Source organism: Ammospiza nelsoni, chromosome 6, assembly GCF_027579445.1.
Source record: "Ammospiza nelsoni isolate bAmmNel1 chromosome 6, bAmmNel1.pri, whole genome shotgun sequence".
Lineage (NCBI taxonomy): Eukaryota > Metazoa > Chordata > Aves > Passeriformes > Passerellidae > Ammospiza > Ammospiza nelsoni.
Window position 1 is genome coordinate 8,355,266 of NC_080638.1, and position 22,415 is coordinate 8,377,680.

Genomic DNA, 22,415 nt, shown 5'->3' on the forward strand with positions numbered 1-22,415 from the left:
AGGACTTATTCTTATATAGATTCAATGAAAAGTTAACTGTGCATCCCCAAACCTGGACAAATGTTCCATTTTCTCATAAGAATAATGCCACAAGGACAGGAACATTTGCAGCATACTAAAAGAGCCAGAAGACAAAAATACAAATTCACTGGCAAATTTTTTTAATGAAATTTATAACCCAATGGGAACTAAAGTTTTCCCCATGTACCAGTTAGTTTCATAAACCTTTACTCAAAAACTTTGTTCTGTGGGCATCCCTGATGATCAGTGCTAAAGCAGAAATAACACCAGGGAATACTAAACATAGATGCACTCCAAGGAAGGAGAAGGGATAAACACAAATTCATGTGATTGTGACACTGACTGCAGCAGACTTTGGAAGAGGCAGTGATGGAGGGCATGGAGGTAGGCCTGAAGTAGCATAAAAAGGAATATATTCTCATCAGTAATAGACCACCTGAGAGACATGATGAGTTTCTTAGTAAGACAGATGACTACTTAGACAAGGGCAGTATAGTACAACTAATACATCTGTGTCTGAATTAAGCATCTGGCAGTGTTCTCTAAGAAATCTTTATTTAAAAGGCAGACAATGAGGAGCAATATAAGAACACATCCTAATATGGATAGAAATCTATGGGAGGCACAGAGTCCATGGGAGGCACCACAAGAGTATGTAGTGAAAAAAAAAAAAAGCAGTTCTAAAGATGGAGAAATATTACTAAGCATTTCTCAGGAACCAGTCTTGGGATGGATCCTGCTTAATCCATTCATTAGCAACCTTCATCCAAGGACTGGATTATGAAATGCAAAGATGATATAATTATGAGCATGGAGGAGGACAAGATCATCACACAGAGAGAATGAGATGACCTTGTGAGGTATAAAGGTGAATAAGATGAAGTCTAAAAGCAAAAACTACATTATGACAAGACAAGCTAATGAGGATCTCTGCTTTAAACTGAAGGTTCATCAGATTTAAGAAATGAAGAAGAAAGCTGGTGGATAGAATGATTAAGAGGTACCTATTTGTTATCTACCAGCTGTAAAAAGGTCTAATGAATTTCTGGGAATATCAGACATTTTCAGTCAACTCACAGGGTGACACTGTGATGGTTTTATCCCCATTTCTGTGCTCTGCTTTTTGCTGTGTCATGTTCTGTGCCTTCAAGACTGGCTCTGAAGGGTGGGTTTGTTTCTGGAGGAGCCTCCTTGGGAGGTTTTCTCCCAAGACAAAATTTGGCACCCAATGTGAGGCTTGAGAGAGAGGAAAAACCCCTGTTTTGAGTGCATTTTGTTTGCCACTACTCTGTGTTGGTATAAAGCAGTTAATAGCCAACAAACAATCCTTCACACACAGGGTAACAATGAGCCTCTCACAGCAGCTCAAGAGTTACTGAGCACAAAATGGGAACCCATTCTATGATTTTTAGTGATATGCATTCCTCCAAGCAACAGCTTGCATTATGTGATGCAACAGAACACTTTCACACAGAAATATATCCCATGGCAGCTGATATAAGGTTTGTCTCAATAACCTGTTCAGCCATCAAGTGTCACCTTTTTGGCTAATGGTTTATATCAAAGGAAAGAACACACCTCATAATGTACATAACCAACTGTGAAATGCTGTTCAGCAGGGAAATATCCCTCCTGTAACGCTGCAGTGATTACCTTATGCCTTGAAGCATGAGAGCTGATGATCTTTATCTTACCTTTCATAACTAAAAATGCTACTATTGGTCATAAAATTATCCAAGCACTTCAAAAATTCAGCCAGAATATTTGATTTGATGACCCTCTGCACTGGGGACTAGCACAACCTCACTAGGTGTTCAATGTCTGCCAAGTCATTTGTTTGAAATTACACCCTTATTTTCATATTGCAGAACAGGATTAGAATAACTTTTTGTGTAAGTTTCACTACAGCATCCATTAAAAAAAAATTGTGAGTAGCTAAAGCAAACCTTGCTTAAGGGCTTGAGTGTGACTTTTCCTTATGCTGCATGTCATAACAAACCCTCTCACGCAATAGATGCCAACACCTTCCCACCCAGAGCAGGTGGACTGGCAATGTGGAGGATGTGCAGAGACAATGGCTCGTCAGGCTTCCCACAGCAGCCAGCACAACCCTCACAATTTGCTGCAAGTGTGTCAGCACTTCCCTGCTGCTTGCAGAGCCCTGAGACGCAGCAACAAGGTCTCAGGAGGAGAGACAGGTCCCTGGGCCACGACACCTCTTGTGATAATCCTGAGCTTGAGCAGCACTTCTCCTTCAGACAAGTGCCAAAAGGTGCAGTTTAGCCTTAAGCCCTTTCATTTGTATTCCATTTTATCAGATGCTGAGGTGTGAAGAATACCAATATATTCATTGTCAAAAGACATCTTCACATCTTTTCCTTTACTTATTAAGTCACAGCACTACCCAAGACTCTTGTCTGAAGAAAACTCTTTTTAAGTAAAACCAAACAAAAAAAAAAACCCACACAACTATCTTTGGGCCGCTCAGAAGATAAAAAGAAAAAAAAAAAAAAAAAACACAACAAAACCCCCAACCCAACAGAATCAGTTATTAAAGAGCAAGTAGCTCACTTGTCCTCCTACCCACCCTCTCTGCACACACAGGACTGCTCTGCTTTACATCCCAGAACCTGACAAGGAAAAAAGAACAGATTCCAAACAGAATTAAAGCAGGTATTCTCAATAAGCAAAGCACATTTTTGAAAATTAATTTCTGAGTAAGATTACGTCAACAATGCCAGCTAGGGTCAATGGCTCAATCACACTTGCATATCAGCTACCAAAACTGTTTCTAAAATGAGGTTCAAAGATAGGAGGTTTATTTTTTATACTATTTTTTTAAAGTACCACTAGCTCAAAAAAAAAATCATTAAAAAGTAATGACATTTCAGGGGACAGAAAATGACATTTTATCCCCAAAATCTAACCATTCTGTGTAGACTGTTCTACAAAATGAGCATCTGGCAAAAAGATCAAAAAGACACCATTTCTTTGCCAGTAGTAACATATTTAAGAGATTGCTTGCTAGCAAACTGCCATGGCAACAACAGCAGCACCTGGGGTACAGTGCTCTCCTGAGAAACAGCACGCCTTCCCTGGAGAAACAAAGTCATTTCGCAACAGTGCAACAGAAAAGTAATCTTTAAACCAGATAAGGAGCTCCAGTGACTGCAGAGTCACTGAACTCCTGAATCAGGCCTTCAATAACTATTTCTTTACCCAAAAACATCCATATTAAACATCTATATTAAAAATAGTAGCTCTAAATACATCACAGCAATATGCACGCTTTAGACTTACACCTGTCACTCTCCACTTCTATATCTGACTTCCCTTAGAATGGCACAACTGAGGGACAACCCAATATCCTTCCCAAATGTTTTTAATAAATGAATGTCACTTCACTAATAATGAATGTCACTTCAGGGTCAAAAGCAGAGTGAAATGGGTCATAATGAAATGCTCAAGCCCCTCTTCCAGCCAAGACACTGAGCCTTGTACTCCCTAAAACAGGAGCCAGGAGTGTTTGTGCCTCCCTTCGTAGCTGCAAATGGAGCCTAAATTGAAAAATATAAGCTAGACTTCTTTCTGCAATTTAGAAGTTTTATACCCAGAAATAGCCTAATTCAATCTAATTACCAAGGGACAGAGGAAAGAAAAGAAAAAGGGAAATATCAGCTATAGATCTCTCTGCATGTAAGAACATTTTTATGCTATGAAAAAATAAAAACACTGGAATGAGAGTTTTTGATGTCAAATTGACCAATAGTGCACTTGCCTTAGCTCAGCTCTTTTCTACAGAAGACTGCACATAGTGATTAAGTCAACTTTTGAGAAAAAGCAATTCTAAACTCATGTTATTCTGAAAAATAATTTTATATAATGCATTATTTTTGAGTGCACCCTATCTCAGCTATCATTTTAGAAGACTTGCATTATTGTATTTTTAGATACCACCAGTGGCAGGGGAGGAGGGGAGAGGGTTGAAACACATCACTCTAACACATCATCCTTTGCTTTTTCTGCCTTTTCTTCTGTTCTGCTTTCTCAAGGCTATGGGAGAAAAAAATTACACAGATCATCTCCACCAATAAAAGGGAAAACAGAGAAGATAAGCAACACTACTGACAACGGCAGACACCTTATTTTTCTGATATCAAAAAAGCTTCCAGTGCTTTTAACTAGCAATTTAGAAGTGTCACTCACTGACATTCAACTTTTGTGTTTCCAGCAGGCACACTTATTTTCATGCTAATACTTTATTAAGATTTTTTTTCTTTCCCCCCTCTTTCACCTAAACTTTAAACCCTTTCCTGGAATCACTGTGCAGAGGGTAACAAAGACAAACTGGGACCCAAGAGATGAACCATTCCTAGCAATGCCCACCTCCCACCTCCTTTTAGATGAAGCTATTGCTGGTGTGTTTTGAAAAGGTAAAACAATAATTTTCCTACCATGCATTTTGGAATAGCTTTCACTTATAATGGTTAAAATATTTCTTAGCCTTTTTTCCTTCCCTTGGTCTTCATTTAAAACCACAGCTCTACATTCTATTAGACACCTGCAGGTACCATAGATTAAAGAAGATTAATCTATTCAGCTAATGTGTTGGCTGATTCTCTTACTAGTGTCAAAAACCTACAATTAAATATTTTCCTTCAACAATATTATAGTATGCAATTCTTGAATCAAGCAGTCATAAATTAATTTATAAATGGAAAAAGCTTAAGCCACACAAGATGGTGAACACTGAAAAAACTATTTATAGGAACTGCTTTTCATGTAGTTATTATTTTAAATTATTTTTCACACGCATAGTCCAACTTCTGTTTAACTTGCAAGCGTCCTATCTGTCTCACACAATATTAAATATGTCTGACATCTACAATAAAAACTACTTGCTTGTATAGAATATAGAAAGGAGTATGCAGACAAAATTTGCTAACAGACAAAACAGTGCTAACCTGGCAGGAACTATGAAAATGTTGGTGCATTTAAGAATTTGAAGGTGTTCTGACAAATTGGAGACACAATTCTTCAAAAGCAGAATGCAATTTGAAAAGGGCAAGGTTAGACACCTACACAGAAATAAGAAACTGCACTGATACTAAGTGGGAGCAACAAATGAAATTGATAAACCAGTTCCTTTTCCAGGAAACAGCTTAGAAAACAAAACCAAAACACCCAACATCTCAAATACAAGGGTTAAAAAGCATTATTTCGTGCTGCTTTGCAGCAGCCTTTCATGCATTTGAAGATGATTATGGTGCACCCTCCTCTTCAAATGCCTAACACCACCAGCTCTGTGAATGAAGATTATGTCAGCTCAACATCTGCTTATTCCTTGGACTTTCTCCAGCAAATCCAAATCTGTCCAGATCTGAAGGAAATGCTTTAATTGATGCGTGGCAATGCAGAAGGGAACAAAAAATTTACTATGTTTGGTACTTCCTTCACAATGGAGCTTGCCTAATTTTGCAAAAATATGATAGTGACTCATTGGACCCTCAGATAGAACAGTGACTCTCTTGAACACTCTTTTATTTTCTTTTTTGAACCATCCTAAGAAATGGGGATTGAGACTGCAGCACAGGTCAGGTATTATAAAAGGTCTTCTCACGATAAAAGCACCAAAGCACTGGAGCAGCTTACCACATGGAAGCTGCATAGTTTCCATTCTGGGGGAGGGTTTTAAGACAATGTTAGGCAAATTTCTGTCAGGAATCATTTTGTTATTCTAATCTACTGCTGAGCAAGCAAAATGTACTGTACTGATCTCTCAGATCAGTTTTCTACCTTTCAGCACTGGCTTTTCACATAAGAGCATTTTTTAGAGATACAGAAATATAGGAATGAAATGACAAGAGAAACAGGTTAATATTATTTCTCATTTGTCACAGCTACATGGCTGTGCCAGTACATCTGAGCATTCTAATCCTTAACAGGGGAAAATCAGACTCACAACCTGTTCTTGAAATCTTGTACATCTCATGAAAATTTAACCCAAACATACTAAAGGAAAAGCAAATGCAGAAGTAACAGCACTGACCTGAAAAAACAGAGCTTCTATGTAACATTACATAATCACAAACAGATTTATTTTTTTTTCCCTTAACACAGAATTCTGTCTTTAAATTCTCCTTGAAGAAGATCCAAAAGATCTCCCTGAAGAAGATCCAAAAGGTCTTTTGAGGTAATAATTGCAAAAAATCATGGATAACTGTATTCGGCTCCTCAGGACCTAACTCCAGACTCTCAAGATCTACCTTCAACACCAAGAGATTCTGATGTGTGGTGGAACGTGTACTGGAGTTTCCAAAAGCTCAGATCTCATTATGGAGGTGAGGCCACACAAGTAGTGAAGGGTTTGCTAATTTGTGAGAAAAGATACAAAATCTTAGGTGCCAGTGATGGTTCTGCCTAGACACCATTGTAATGGGTAAAACACAGAACAGACAAGAATTCCAGGCTGTAAAATTGTCCCCAGTGCTTTATTACACATGATCCACCAAGAAACTGGAAGGAGTTCTAAAAGACCTTGGACCTCTGCAGGTAGTAACAAAATACAGTTATAAATCTGGTCCTTGGAACCTGCCAGTAAGAGCATTGTGTTCTCAAAGGGAATGAAAGAATTCAGACAACCAAGCTTATAAACTCTCTGAGCCAAAGAATTTTCAATTTTACTTTTGGAGCCTTTTTTTAGGTTAGGATATCAAGCCAGTAAATGAAGCATGAGCTATAAACCAGCTGAATATTACATGATGATGACTGATGAATTTTTTTTTCCCTTTTAACATAACACCACATTCCAGTGTCTTCTATTTCAACATGTTTCTACTTTCTTTTGTTTGCTGGTTCTGATATCACCAACCAGAATACTCATCCACCCATCAGATCATCAAAGCAGGTAATTAAAATCTTGTCTTTTCAGACAAGAAATTCCAGGACATAGAGAATACAAATCTCTTATTTTCTCTCACTGGTTTTAACACTTTTTCTCTCACTGGCACTTTTTATGGGCTGTATGACCAAAGACTGAGACAAAAATGAAGTAGAGCACAGGGCATGTCCTTAACTTTTGCACTAAGAAAGCAACTGGACTTTGTACTTATTTCCCATTACCATCTTCTTTCATTAATATGAGAAAAGATGCCAAGTTACAAGGATCTCAAGGATTTTGCTACAGGCCTTAGAAGTTAAACTAGCAAACATGAACAACCTCTCTCATTGCTCATCACTCATTTATCTGAGTCTTTCATCGCTCATATATAAAGTGGAGGACTCCCCCTTGTTCTTAAAATGGATCTAAGTGTTACATAAAGTTCTAAAAGAAATTATGATGCAGTTTTACTGGGATCTCACATTGTGCACATAATTTAAGATGTTAAATTAGGACTAGTCTCAAGTGCATTCATCTCTCATATGGAAAAAATAGTTTGTGCATCAGCTTATAACATAACACAAATATAAATCACATCTATTGAATGTATGGATAGGTACATTTATGAAATCTTACTGCTGGATTGTTCAGATAACACCTCAGTAAAGGCTTGGCTTGCTTCATCTTGGCTCCCCACCTTTAAGGATATAGACACTCACTTCCCTAAGCCAGTACCCACATTTTGTTCTTTCTTGTGAACTGGGCAAGAGTGACACACTGTGAGATCTTCAAATAATTATGGAAAGCTTACACCTTGTGGTATTAAGAAGGACAATTCATCTCATATGCACATATCTTTTCCAAATATTAAAATTTAGTCACCTAACATAGCTGTAGACATAAAAACTGGGACTGGGGTCCAAACAGCAATTTTAGCTGGCACAACTTCCATAAAATATACAAGTGTCTGGTTCCTCAACCAAAATCTATCACCCTGAGGTGGATGCCAAGGTCCATGTGTAAGAGCAGGACAATCCACAGCATGGGATTCACATCAGTGAGCCTGCTGAGCAGAAACCTGACCATGTTAGCTGACAAAAAATGCAATTCCAAGAGTTTAGCTCAAATCCCACCTCTGCTGCAGGCTCAGAGGTCTTGCTCTATTTGACAGGGAGACACCTCCACCTCACATTTTCCTGAGAACACAGGTACAAAGGGCCAAAGCATGTATGCTCCTAATTCCTGCTTAAGCCCTTAAAACACCCACTAAAGTCAGGAGAATCTCAGGATTTAAATTGGAGATTAAGAGCTGAAGCATCTTTAGGGACTGATCCTCCATTTCAAAAGGAAACAACCTTCTATCTTCTTTGTTCTGGTTCCACTGTATAGCAGACAAAGAAACAGCTTCTTCCCTTTGTGCAACAGCCCAACCATGAAACGTGTTCTGACACACCGAGCACCCAGATCACTCCTCCACTTTGTAAAGGATTCACACTGCCATCTCCCTGGCCACCATCCCAGCAATCAGAGCAAACACCTGCAGGTGAAGTATGAAACATCTGGAGTTTGCTCAGAAAAGGGATTCATCAGGACACAGTGAGATTTCCCTTGGAAGGCCAGTGGTCAAGACAAGGCAAAACAGAGAAGAGCTAACAGCTGGTCTCCAACAGGAGAACTGTGCATTTTCTTTACCATGTGCTTGCTTTCATACCTTGCTGAAACACTTTTGCTCATACTTAACTACTTGTCCTCTCAACTGCAACTTTTACAGGATGCAAAAAGTTTTGCCCTAAGAGGGCTGTGAGCTCTTGGAGAAAGAAAACCAGTGACTGCTTAGCTGAGGATTCTAAAAACACTTTTGCAGAAGTTTGGGGTTTATATAAAGATCCAGACCCACATGTTTCAAAACACTGATGATGAGGGGAAGGAACATAAAACATAACTGAGAATTACTTCATTCCAACTGCCCCATCAGGAAGCTGTCATTAGACATGTCCTCTTATTATTTTAATAACAATTTCTTCTTATATAACACATTCCCACTTTACAAAAAGTTTTCTGACCTCAGAAGCAGTCTGCCATGACTTGTAAGTTCAAACCAACATTCAGTGACCCAGCCTGTCACCTGAGATGTGATGATTGCTGTCATTTAAAGTGCCATAATAAATTCCAGGTAGCTTGATTCAAGTCTGCCTTATTGACTTATAAGAGTCATGCTCATGGAGTGTTTCTTTAATTTTTTGTCACTGCTCAATGTCTGCAGTGGCCATTTATACCCTTAAGTATGGCTTCCTTTTGTGAAAACCTATACTTCACCTGCTTAGCAAACAGCAGAGGTGGGATTTATATCTGTTGTTGGTGAGCATTGCTCCTGCCTCTGTGGCAATGGACAAGTCTGTGAATCATTACAGCTTTATGAAGTTGGCTCCTGGGACCCTGGGAAATGCATTCCTGGGATCCAGCAGGGATAATAGATAAATAGATAACAGATAAACTGTGGCAACCCCACAATGCTGCACCCCAGCAATCAGCTGCTGCTTCTGTGGGCTCACTCTGAGCTCTGCTCCCACTGCAAGGGGAATTTAAGGAGCCCTCAGGGAGACCAGGAAACCTTTTCAGTAACTTTGAACAATAAGACATTAGAAAAATAATGTCAACGCACAGATAAGGGGGAAAAAATATCAAAGGCTCAGGAAAGCACCCCTATTGTGTTTAAACCACTTTCACACCACACCAACCCAGAAGCAGCAAGGCAAGCACAGCTGAAATCTGAATATTTAACTATTCACTTCTAGTTCTAGTGCCAGTAACTGAAACTGCTGTTCTAAGCTTCAAGAAAAACATGCACTGATCACAGGATGCAGTAAAGTGCTCAGAAATCTCAGTGAAAATCAAGGAGCCTATTGAAAAAGTAAAAAGTGATGGAGAGTCTACACAGCTAACATCTCCAAACAAGTAACAAGAATCAACCCCACAGTGAGAGCCTGGGATTTGCATCAAATTTGATGAGACATTTAGGAAAAAACAGGACTGGCACCTTTTGAAGGCAAGATAGTATTTACAGTAAATGAGAATTTAGTAAGCCATGCATGAGTTACCAGGCTTTGTTCAAACAATGCAGCCTCTTAGTACAACAAGACACCAGAAGGGAACAAACAAAAAAATCCAAATATGTGGTGTATCAGTACATGCCACACAGTTCAAGTGCACTTATTGCCTCCTCAATGCACAGTTCAGCTGGCACAGTTTTGATAGAACTCCTATTGTATGCTTTTCATGCAAAAAATTAATTACTTCTATCTGTCAGGCATCATAAGCCCCACTGCACTAAAATGAGGTTTTGTTTGTTTGTTCCTCTGATATTTTAATTATTGCAACATGATTACAACAGACTAAACAACAGCCTAAAGGTACAGATGTAGCTCACATCTAAAATACACTCGTGTATAAATATGTATGAGCACACACAGCTATGGACGACGCTTCTCTCCATAAACAAGGAACTCACATCATCACAGCCTGGAACACTTTTGTGGCACCTTCCTGCTATTAACATCCTCCAAAATTGCTCCTAATCACAACAAAGTGGCTTCCAGGTAATGAATAAACATGAACAAACATGAAGAAACACATTCTTTTACAGGGTGAAAATGTGATGAGGTACCAGGACCCAGCACATTTCTCTGGCTGCCCAGGAGGATTGAGACCCTGGCAGGGGGCTCAGAGACCTTGGCACGGAGTCACAAACACCTGTGCCTTTGATTTTAGCCCATGGAAACAATTACCAACCTTGTGTGAGGAGTTACAAGCCGCAAGGGTTTGAGCAGAATGATTGTTAATTTGTCACAGGGTGAAAAAGTAGAATTTTGGGGATTTAGAATGGGGGTTCAGAAGGCAAGGTGAAGGAATCTGGGCATGTCCTGTCCTCCTTCTTCTTCTGCTGTGATGGTGACACTTCTGGATTGATTTAGAGTAGAGACAGTCTGTCTAACATAGGTGATAGGTACTGGAAAATTATTGTAAATAAAGTACAGGTAGTTCTTAGTATAAAAAGCCAACACCACCCCAAGGGCAGGGACTGTGCCACTGATTAACCTGCTGGACAGATCTCAGCAGGTCAGAGAAGGAATGAAACAGATAAGAGCAAATAAACAGCCTTGAAAAACAAAACCAATGAATCTCGACTTCTTCTTGAGTCATGGGGCTGGGAAAAAAGAGACTTTAATACCTCAGGGTCATCTCAACCACAGAAACCTAAGAATGAGCGAAACACAGGAAACTTGGTGAGAGATACTTGCAGTCATCCAATGGAAATGCACGACACCAACTGTGAAGAACAACAACTGATCATACCCTATCACTTCTCCTCATCCTTCCACCTCACTATTCACATGTCATTCAAGCCAATCTGATGGTTAAATATTAATCACAGACTCATTTAAATAGGGAAAGACCTTTAAAACCACTGAGTCCAGCTGCTGCCTTAGACAACCAATACAGAGTCAGTCACCTCCAGCTGAAAAATCCCTGCCTTCCAACTATGCATATGTGGATATTGAAAGTTGGGGGGGAGAAGGTTGATCAGCCATTTGATCAGGACTCTAAAACCTCAATCTTTTCCACTTTAGAAAGAATTTTGGTACCGAAATATGAACAAACCAATTATCAAAATGGGTAGGATTATAAAGTGGCAATTTAAAGATGGAGAGTTTCAAAAAGAAGTAATGCCTCATCTTATTCTGTAAAGAACAGGCTGGATTTCCAAGAGTTATGATCATTGAAAAATCCTGTCCAAAAATATAATATAGTAATGAACATAATACAGTAATTCTCAGTAATGAAGAGATTCAGCTATTGCAGTAGAGTTAGACTAGATCCAAACTTATTTTACTACTTGTATTATTATTGCCACTGATGTTGGGGTGTCCTGTGTATGACTGTCAGGCCACAGCCTATGGAACAGGCTCTGGGAAAGGAGCAGCAATAATTGTTCTCTGCACAAGAGAGTGGAGAGAACACCTGGAGTTTGTCTACTGAATGTGGATGATGAGCCTCCCTCCCTTTAGAGCTGGTGGCTGCAAGTGGAGGGTGGTAAAAGGTGTAATCCTTTCACAGGTTAGTGAAAACAGTGTTTAAGCTGACAAAATTCCTCTCTGCCCAAAAAGGAATATCAAATATTCTTTCTTGAGCAGGAATATCAAAAAACAGCATCTGATGCTGCTGCACTTACAACATTCCAACCTCAGACTGTAATCAGTTTACCTGATGATCCAGTCTGTCACTCTACAGGACAAAATACCTCCTACAGCAATCTATGTTATTTCTCAGGAAATAACAGCGCCAGCTTTCACGCTAGCTGTAGGATAGTTATTCTCATGTCACAACAGAATATTTTCAAAATCATCTCTTTAGGTAACATTCTTCTCTAAGACTGGAACCAAGAAATTGTACCAATCAACCAACATTTTTCTTCCCAAAATTTTTTCCAACTAATTAATTTGAAAAGACAATAGAGAGCTCATGTTCCCTTTATCCTTAAACCAGATTGAGGGTATAAGGCCCCTGTCCCAACCCTCCAGTCTCAGAAGGATGATTTCAGCCTCCTTTTTCTTTTGAACGGTCAGGAGTTATCACCTGTAACAGGAACTCATACAATTTCAAATAAAGAAAATAATTCACTACAACATCCCTTGGTTTTCCCTCAAGATTTCTGATTTTCTTGTAGTTTCTAATTTTGGCACTTTCTGGCTGTCTCAGGTTTTCTGAGCTTCACCAGTTCTTGAGAATTCTATACACCTACAGATTCCACAGGGGTCAGAGGAAGGCTGTGAAGAAAATAAGGGAGAATTTACCTGGTTTAGTAGTAATATTGAAGGAAGAGCTCTCAAACCAGTCAGTTGAGATTTAATTAAAACACAGGAGAAACTACCAGGGAATGATTTATATTCAAAGGGGATTATGGCTAACACTAAACTGTTTACAAAATCAATGGGAACCCAGCACAAAACAGATATAGCTCAGGGGAATACACATTGATTAGATGCCTCTGTCCAAGATGCAGTCCTCTTTTCCATGTTCCTCATTAATTCATTTCAAGATTTATGTGAATTGCAAAATAGATGTTCCAAGCTGTACCGAGCTCCAGTTATTTATATTCTGTTAAATAAGGGGAAAAATTTTCTATTCATCTGAAACTAAAATTCATTTGTCTCCAAACATTTAATGAGAGAGGATGGTTCAGCTCATCTCCAAATTCATCATCTGCTGCACATTATTGAATACCCAAAAATGCCAATACTAACCAAGAAAGGACTGGCACAATCTGTTAGCTCTCAGACTGAGTTGACAATTTCCTGGTGTACCCAAAACACAAACCTGGGTAGTCCTGATGGCCAAAACAGTGTTTGGTTAAAGCTCTGCATCTTCACAATATTCAGTGTTCCGTAGCCTTTTATTTAAAATTAGCAAGGGTCTAATTGCTAAAAAGGACGCTGGTGCACTGCAGCTCCAGTTTTGTCAAGCCTCAGCTGCCCACCAGCCACGAGGCAGGTCATGTTTGAGCCAAATTTGGTATTGTTTGTACAGAGAAATCATCAGATGATAACCACACACTGTGGCAGTGTCAGGCTCTGAATTGATTTTCATAGAAAAGAGCAACTGAAAATTGTGCCTTGCGTTCTCCCACAAACTAGATGCACTTCATATTGCCACTGACCTTTTCAACAGCACTGATTGAACTAACTAGACTGAAAGTTAGAAAGCAAATAAAGTCACCAAAGGGATAATGGGTTAAAAAAACCTCCAGAAGAGAGCAGAAGGCCTGACCTTCAAAGGTTAATGTCACTTGAGCCCAAGTAAATGGAGGAAATGTTTCATGATCACAACAGTGGTTCTTAAACAGACATTATATAATTCCAGTGAAACAAAGTGCTTCACCAAAAAATGACTCACATGCATGAGTGATGGTCATAACTCCTGGAAATCAAACCTGTTTCTTACAGAATAAGATGAGGCATTACTTCTCTTTGGCACTCTCCATGAACTGGTGTCTTAAGAGACTGAACCAATGGGTTACACAGATCCCAGTTTTTAACAATGATCTCCATCTTCCCACAGGCTTGCCCAGTTTACCATTTTGTCAGTTAAGTGACAATAAAAGTCCATGTGAGTACTGCAAAATTCCTCTTGCTTAAGAAACCCACAGTGGAAAACAATGCCCAAATTCTAGGTAGGGCTTTGTGGAGAAAAACTAATCAGGATCATTCCTACTCCTGGAGGCAGGAATGCATCAGCAACAAACACTGCCATGGCACCCTCAGGTGTGCCAGCTAACAGCTCAGACCTGTCACTGGGGAGGGAGCACCGAATCAACCCTGCACAAAACTGGTTTATTGCCTCATGGATGGGGGACCCAAAAGCCAGGAAACACAACCTCAGTGTTCTTCTCCTGAGGAACAGAAAAAGTGGGGATGGCCACAGCTGCTCCTTGAACAGCCACCAGGATGGCTGGCAGGTCTCAGTGCATCTCCTGCTCTCTGGGAAGCACTAGCAGGCACTGGGTCCTGCTGTCACAGACATGTTCTATGAAAAATCCTTTCCTTGGGATTTTTCTCCTGAGACGCTGAGAGGCCTCAGAGGAAAAGGAAAACAATGGCTGTCTGCTGCTGTGGAATGCAACAGGTGCAGCTGTGATTGGTCTCATGCAGTTGTTTTTAATCAATGGCCAGACTCTCTGGTCAGTCACAAGATTTTATTATCATTCTTCTTTCCTTTCAAGCCTTCTGATGAAATCCTTTCTTCTATTCTTTTAGTATAGTTTTAATATAATATATATCATAAAATAATAAATCAACCTTCTGAACCATGGAGTCAGAGCCTCGTCTGTTCCCTCATCCTGGGACCCCTGTGAACACCACCACACCTGACACCAGCACTGGGCAAGCAGAGTGGCCAAGCTGCCCTGTGGTGGTGTTTGAGGGTCCCAGGATGAGGGAAGAGATGAGAATCTGGACTACATGTTTCAGGAGGCTGATTTACTATTTTATGATATATATTATATTAAAGAAAATTATATATAAAAACTACACTAAAAGAATAGAAGAAAGGATTTCATCAGAAGGTTAGCAAGGAATAGACAAGAATGATAATAAAATCTTGTGACTGCTCACAGCCTTGACACAGCTGGACTAGGATTGGTCATCAAGTGAAAACAATTCACATGCTGGTAAACAATTCTCCAGATTCCAAAGCAGCAAAACATGGAGGAGCTGAAGCTTCCCAGCTTCCCAGGAGAACAGATCCTGGCAAAAGGATCTTTCATAAAATGTGTCAGTGACACTGCCCCAGGAATCCACCCCTGTGCCCAGGCAGAGCCAGCCCAAGGCCCATAGGCATTGCTCATTGCAAACTCTCTGCATGTTCTCTGGTTCTGCAGAACACAGCAGTCTCTGAGCTAACACTAACTCACTGTCAAATAAGATGTTGCTGTGTATTCCTATAATTATCTCAGTTACTAATAGCTACCAAGATGTACAGACACAGCCTCTGGTGAAAGCTTGAAGGGATAATATAAGTCATAAAAATTAGGGAAACAAAATAATAAAATGAAAAAGAGAAGTAAACAATCCTAAGGAAGATGAGAGCCAAAAAGGAGTTTGCATTTTTGCATTGTCAATTTTATCCATCCCAATTATTTTCAAGCACTTCCTTAAACCTGTAAGTGGAGAGAAAATAACATTCTACTATTAAACACAGTGATCCCTACAGGAACATGCCTCTTTCATATCAGGCATGCACAGCTTCAGCAAGTGAGCTCAGGACAAGATAGAAACAACACAAGATACAAACACTGCAAACATTTTCAACAAAAGCAATAAAAACATTAGGTTATTGTAATGCAGTTAGTCAGAAAATATCCATAGCAGGAAGGAAAACCAAGATTCTAATTTAGAAATTAAAATTTTAAAGAAAGTGATATGGACAGATACTGAAAAAGTTTCTACTGAACACCTAAAGAGTATTTTGAAATTTACCTTTAGACATGAAGAACAGATACACCAACTGGAAAAATGAGAAGTTATCGTTTTTGGAAAAAAAACCACTGAATGCTAAAACTATTATAAGAGTCAGCAAATCAACAGGAAACTAACATTAATATACGGATTACCTTTGTAGATGCTGTACATACATTTGTACTGATTTCAATTATTTAAATCAAAGTCTCACTACCTTTTTTTATAACTCTTTTTATCAGCCTCCAAAAAGTTACAGGTACACAGAAGCAGATCATTAAACAGGGGTATTAGAAAAATACATTTTTGAGATTTTTTTAGAGGCAGCTACCTACTTAAATGGAATTGATTTGTCTGTCAAAAATCTTACAGACTAAGAGGAATTCTCTTTCTAAAAATTAAATATGTACATGAATATTTTATAGAATGTCTGCCCTCAGCTGTCAATAACACTTAGAAAATAAAACTGCAAAAAACCCAACAACTTATTTCTTGCTGTGTAAGCAGTTTGATTACTTTTCTACACTTACTTTGGCGGATTTTGTGGTATCACTGTGCTATTCCTCGTGCAATCCTGCACCCAGTAAACTTCACACTACCCTGGCAAAACAACACAGGATGCTGCCACCACTATTATCCCAGATTCCAGGTGGTAAAGCAAACCAGACAAACCTGCCCAGATACACAGCACTAAACACACAGATCTTTACTATGATCAGTAGCCAACAGCATGGCACTGGGTTTCATTAACCCATCTGTCAGATTGTACCCCGTACAATTCAGGAAAATGCAACCCTAACATGTAAGGACATTTATTGATTTGGGGACACAAGATCCCCAATCTCTTCATGTGAACAAAAATTTCAACATCTTTGGAGCAAGATTTTCATCGCCATCCTGCAGGAGTGAGGATTTTTTTTTTCCTTTAATAGCAATGATTATAATTTGTTCAAATGTGAGTTACTAACACAAGAACTGACAGTTGCAAGCCTGAATTCCTCGGGAGCCATAATTATTTATGACACTTTATTACAGCAACACCAAAATATATGGTTACCTTATTAGAAATTAGAATTTATTTTCATATAAATCTCAGCACAACATTACACCAAAAGAACTAAAGTTACTCCAGGGGATGGCAAGTAATTCCACTTTCCAGGTTTCTGTAGCTGGAATATGATTTTAAACTAATTAACTTGTAAATATAAAAGCAGCTTTGATAACAGAAATAATCTATCCAGAGCCATATGAGGCACAAACATCACTTCCAAAAAACTCTTGAATCTTCTTAGGATAAAAATTTTAGTATTTTGCTTGAACTCTTTCTGTTCACTGGCAAGAACATAATCTGTGCCTGGAATTTACCACCATCCAATGAACTTGAGGGAAAGGCTCTATTTTGGGTTTAATTCAGTCTCCTCCACCAGCAGCTCATAGCACAAGGAATTTGCAGTCTCACTCATTAAAGTCCATATAGCCACAAGGGCAGGACAACTGACAAGTGCCTGCCTTTGGATTATCTTATAAAAGATGATTTTGAGTTCGTGTGATGGCTAAGGGTATAATTTTAAATAAAAAGTCTCTCTCTATGGAAACAGTAGGCAGGACACATATATTATTTGTTTTATATCACCAGGAGAAATGACTTTCACTGATAAATAGGATTACCTACATAGTAAAAGTTTAAATTTGACACTGTTAGGTAACTGAAATCTTAAAAAGCAGGTTAACAAGTGTCTGTCAAAGAAAACCTTTTAAAAAGCAACCTGGCATGGAGTTCCATGTTTATAAAAGGCATGGGGGGGTTGTTTGGGATTATGGCATTGCAGGGGGGGGTTGGGTTTTGCTTTGTAAATCCCCATGAGAACTTTGTTCCAGCTGAACCACTGCCCTCTTTATCTTTGAGACAGAGATGATAATTTGACTGTAACATTTTCAGATTCTTCTCCTGCCCTCCCCTTTTCTATGGATTCTGCATAGCGAAAAAAAAACCATCAGTGCATTTAGCATCAGTATTCGTCCCAACTCCTTAACTTCATGAAATCACCTGAAACCTGCCCAGTTCTGCAGATGTATCTGTATCCTCACACCTCTGCACAGAACAGAAGTTTATCACAGCACACAGAACATGTGCAGGACACAGACATCTTGTGATGCAGGTTTTCTTTCAGCAAGCACAAGGATTCTCATTAAAAGCAGATCCAGAAGTCAAGTCAATGGAGCCCATCCAAAAGCACAGTTGTACATCATTGCCACACAGAAGGTTTATATGGCACCACATAATGCTAATGTCACCTCCCAAGCCACGGTGCAGTGAAATTAGAACAGCTGCAGTGAAATCAAGACAGAGGAGGAGAGGAAAACTCAACAAAATTCACCTTATTTTATAGAGCAAGAAAAACAGCAGCTGTGGAAACTCAGTGGATTGCCAGCAGACTTCTACTCTGAGGGCCATATGTAGGACTGGGTTTATTCTTTTTCAGTTCAAATGGCTTGAGAAAAGTTCTGCACACTGAACAGTTATTTATGCACAGAATGTGGTGAGTCAAAGGATTAAATATTAGAGGTAAGCTTTATAAAGCTCTCTCATCTTCAGAACTGTAACAGAAGCCCCACTTTATGATGAATGGTTTTTTTGTTCCACTATGTTTTGCAACAGAACTAAACTTTTTTTTCTCACTAAAGCACACTGATAGTTATGTCTTTGCATTTGGAACTAAATCGTTAATCTTAAAAGGTTAATTTTTCCTGATTTCTGCAATAATGGGAAAAAAACCCCAGCATCTTCTGTGTGTTGTATTTTTTTTTCTAACTGACTTTCAGAAAAGAAACATTTCCTGACAAAACCTACACTAATGTACCTTCAGAACAGATATTTTCAATATATTTACGTATCTATCTTTCTGTAAGGGATTTCCTGACTACATGTGGTATCAAGCTCAAAGGAAAAGAAACTGGAAGCAATAAAGACCACTGTATGTGTCTGGAACATACTTGCAAATTACAAGGAAATTAAATACGGTATTATTTTTACAACAGCTAGCAACCAAGTCCTGAGATTTCAAGCACACCAGGCAGACATTCTGCCAAGCCCCCATGCTGCATGCTTGGATCCATGCTCAGTGGAAAATGAACACTCAGTTTTCTCCCTAAGCTTTCATTCGTCTTTATTTCATCTCCCCAAAATCTGCCAAGCCCAGTAAAATTATCATAACTCTTCCTCAGAGCACAAAGTAGGCAGATTTTCTGGATTTGGCTAGCATTTCAGAGCTTCTGTGACATCTTTTAGAAATGAGCAATAATTTGTTAACAACAGATTAAATAACACTTTGGGAGCACAGAAGGGAAAGAACGACTGAGTCATGTTCCTCCTGAAAGTCATATGTGCTTCTAGAGCGTTCCATCAAGATCAAAAATTGCATAGATTTTCACAAGTGTCAATGTATTTCATTCATCACTCTTTAAGCTGATGTAACAGTGCTAAGGTGAGGGTCAGGTCATACAAGAATTATCCTAGAGAGCATACTTGGGTACAGAGGGAAAGAATACAACATAAAATGAGAATATTCATCTTGCAGGTCCACTTCAGTGACTGGATCTTTCCGTGTGTGACACCTGTCACCACAGACCATTCTCTGGTGACACTGGCTGAGCACGTGCTGTGTAACATGACAAAACACCTTGTGCTATGCCAATGTACCCCTTCCATGAGATGCTTCTTGGGGGTGCAAAGGATGGCTCAGGTTAACACTGATTTTCTTGTTCCGTGCACCCTTGTCAGTGAGAAGAAGCATGCATTTGTCCTGCGCTGTCTACCCCAGATAGATCAGATTTTAGCAGCCCTCACAATGGATCAGATCTCAACAGCACCAAGGTAAAAATCAATTTTGTACCAACATAACTTTGCAGGTAGAAAGGGGCTGTAAATGTTTCAAGTGAAGAAGGTAATAAAGAATGGGGAGCTGAAATGTGGCAGAGAAATATTATTCTTTTCCCCTTCACTGTGAAATATATATGGCAGGAATTCTTTTCAGAAGAGATGGCCCTTTGCCTGTTATCTAAAAAGTGAGCACCAGCATGCTAGCTAGCAGCAACCCTGGCTCCCAGCTGATGAGCCTTGATTTTCCTTTATCATCTCTGAACTCCAGACTCGCCACGTGCTGACCCTTTCCTGCCTCTTGGTTAGTAGTGCTGTGCTATCATTTGCAAAGTAGGCACAGACTGCAGTGTTTTCAGCTCTGAAGAAGTGCATAGGAGTACAAGTATCTGCAGGTCTGCTGCACACATCACAAACACATCTGGGACAATCAGCATCACACAGCTCAGACAGAGTCCCCATTTTGGTGTTGGCTCTGCCACAAGTTGCTGCCCATGTAGTACTAACACACGTGCAACTTCACATTTTGGTGATGATTCTGCCACAAGCTGCTGCCCATGTGGCACTAACACATGTGCAACTTCACATTTTGGTGATGATTCTGCCACAAGCTGCTGCCTATGTGGCACTAACACATGTGCAATTTCACATTTTGGTGCTGGTTCCGCCCATGTGGCACTAACACACATACAACTTCACATTCTGGTCCTGGCTCTGCCACAAACTGCTGCCAATATGGCACTAACACATATATCACTGCTGCTCATGTGGCACTAGCACACCTGTCACTGCTGCTCACGTGGCACTAACACACATGCAATTTCACATTTTGGTCTGCCACAAACGGCTGCCCATGTGGCACTAACAACAAACATGCAACTTCAAAATTTCATGCTGGTTCTGCCACAAGCTGCTGCCCGTGTGGCACTAACACATGTGCAACTTCACATTTTGGTGATGATTCTGCCACAGACTGCTGCCCATGTGGCACTAGCACACATGTCACTGCTGCCCACGTGGCACTAGCACACCTGTCACTGCTGCCCATGTGGCACTAACACACGTCACTGCTGCCCATGTGGCACTAGCACACATGTCACTGCTGCCCACGTGGCACTAACACACATGTCACTGCTGCCCACGTGGCACTAACACACATGTCACTGCTGCCCACGTGGCACTAGCACACCTGTCACTGCTGCCTACGTGGCACTAGCGCACATGTCACTGCTGCCCACGTGGCACTAGCACACATCACTGCTGCCCATGTGGCACTAACACACATGTCACTGCTGCCCATGTGGCACTAGCACACATCACTGCTGCCCATGTGGCACTAACACACATGTCACTGCTGCCCACGTGGCACTAGCACACCTGTCACTGCTGCCTACGTGGCACTAGCACACCTGTCACTGCTGCCCACGTGGCACTAGCACACATGTCACTGCTGCCCATGTGGCACTAGCACACATGTCACTGCTGCCCACGTGGCACTAACACACGTCACTGCTGCCCACGTGGCACTAACACACATGTCACTGCTGCCCACGTGGCACTAGCACACATCACTGCTGCCCATGTGGCACTAGCACACATGTCACTGCTGCCCACATGGCACTAGCACACCTGTCACTGCTGCCCACGTGGCACTAGCACACCTGTCACTGCTGCCTACGTGGCACTAGCACACCTGTCACTGCTGCCCACGTGGCACTAGCACACGTCACTGCTGCCCATGTGGCAGTAGCACACCTGTCACTGCTGCCCACGTGGCACTAACACACATGTCACTGCTGCCCATGTGGCAGTAGCACACCTGTCACTGCTGCCCACGTGGCACTAGCACACCTGTCACTGCTGCCCATGTGGCAGTAGCACACATGTCACTGCTGCCCATGTGGCAGTAGCACACATGTCACTGCTGCCCACGTGGCACTAGCACACATGTCACTGCTGCCCATGTGGCAGTAGCACACATGTCACTGCTGCCCACGTGGCACTAGCACACATACAACTCCCCATGCTCAGTGCAGGTGTCCGTCTGTCCTGTTCTGAGAGCTGCAAGTGTGCACACCCTGCTGCAGCTGCAATGTTGCAGTCCTGCAGGCCTGGGTTGGCCAGCTCAGCTGCATGAGTGCCAGCATTTATCCATGCCTGTGTGACAAGGGACACTGCTTCAACACTTGTGCCTGAGCACCCACAGCTGTAGGCAAACCTCAAACCACGTCTTGTATGCAAGACAAGCAGCCAAATGTCAGAAAAATCAGAAAAAGCCCAACTTTTCTGGTTTTGAGTAAAATATATTGCTTTTATATAATCCAGAGAATCTCCACTTATCTCCTTCATTCATCACAAGCTTCATTTACTTGTTTGCTTTCAGAAACAGTCCTCCCTCAATACATCTGTTATTTCAAAAATGGAATGCATATAGTAAGTGGTTATCTTATATGTACATCTTGACATAAGAAGCTTCTAAGTACTTGAAAAGTACTTGCTGAGAATGAATAGTGAAAGTCTCTCAGGTTTAAATCATTTATTTTACAAATTTGTTGATGCCAATTCTTCGATAAAAGTTAGAATCTTTTTAATTCTTTTTTCACTGTACTGCTAATGTGACTATGCA

The 22,415-nt window shown here is 40.4% G+C and overlaps 1 protein-coding gene across 2 annotated transcripts in view; it reads right to left on the bottom strand.

Moving 5' to 3' along the window:
- Window positions 1–22,415, bottom strand: part of NELL1 (neural EGFL like 1) — a 278,091-nt gene that overhangs the window by 163,858 nt on the left and 91,818 nt on the right. The gene's annotated exons all lie outside the window — the stretch shown is intronic.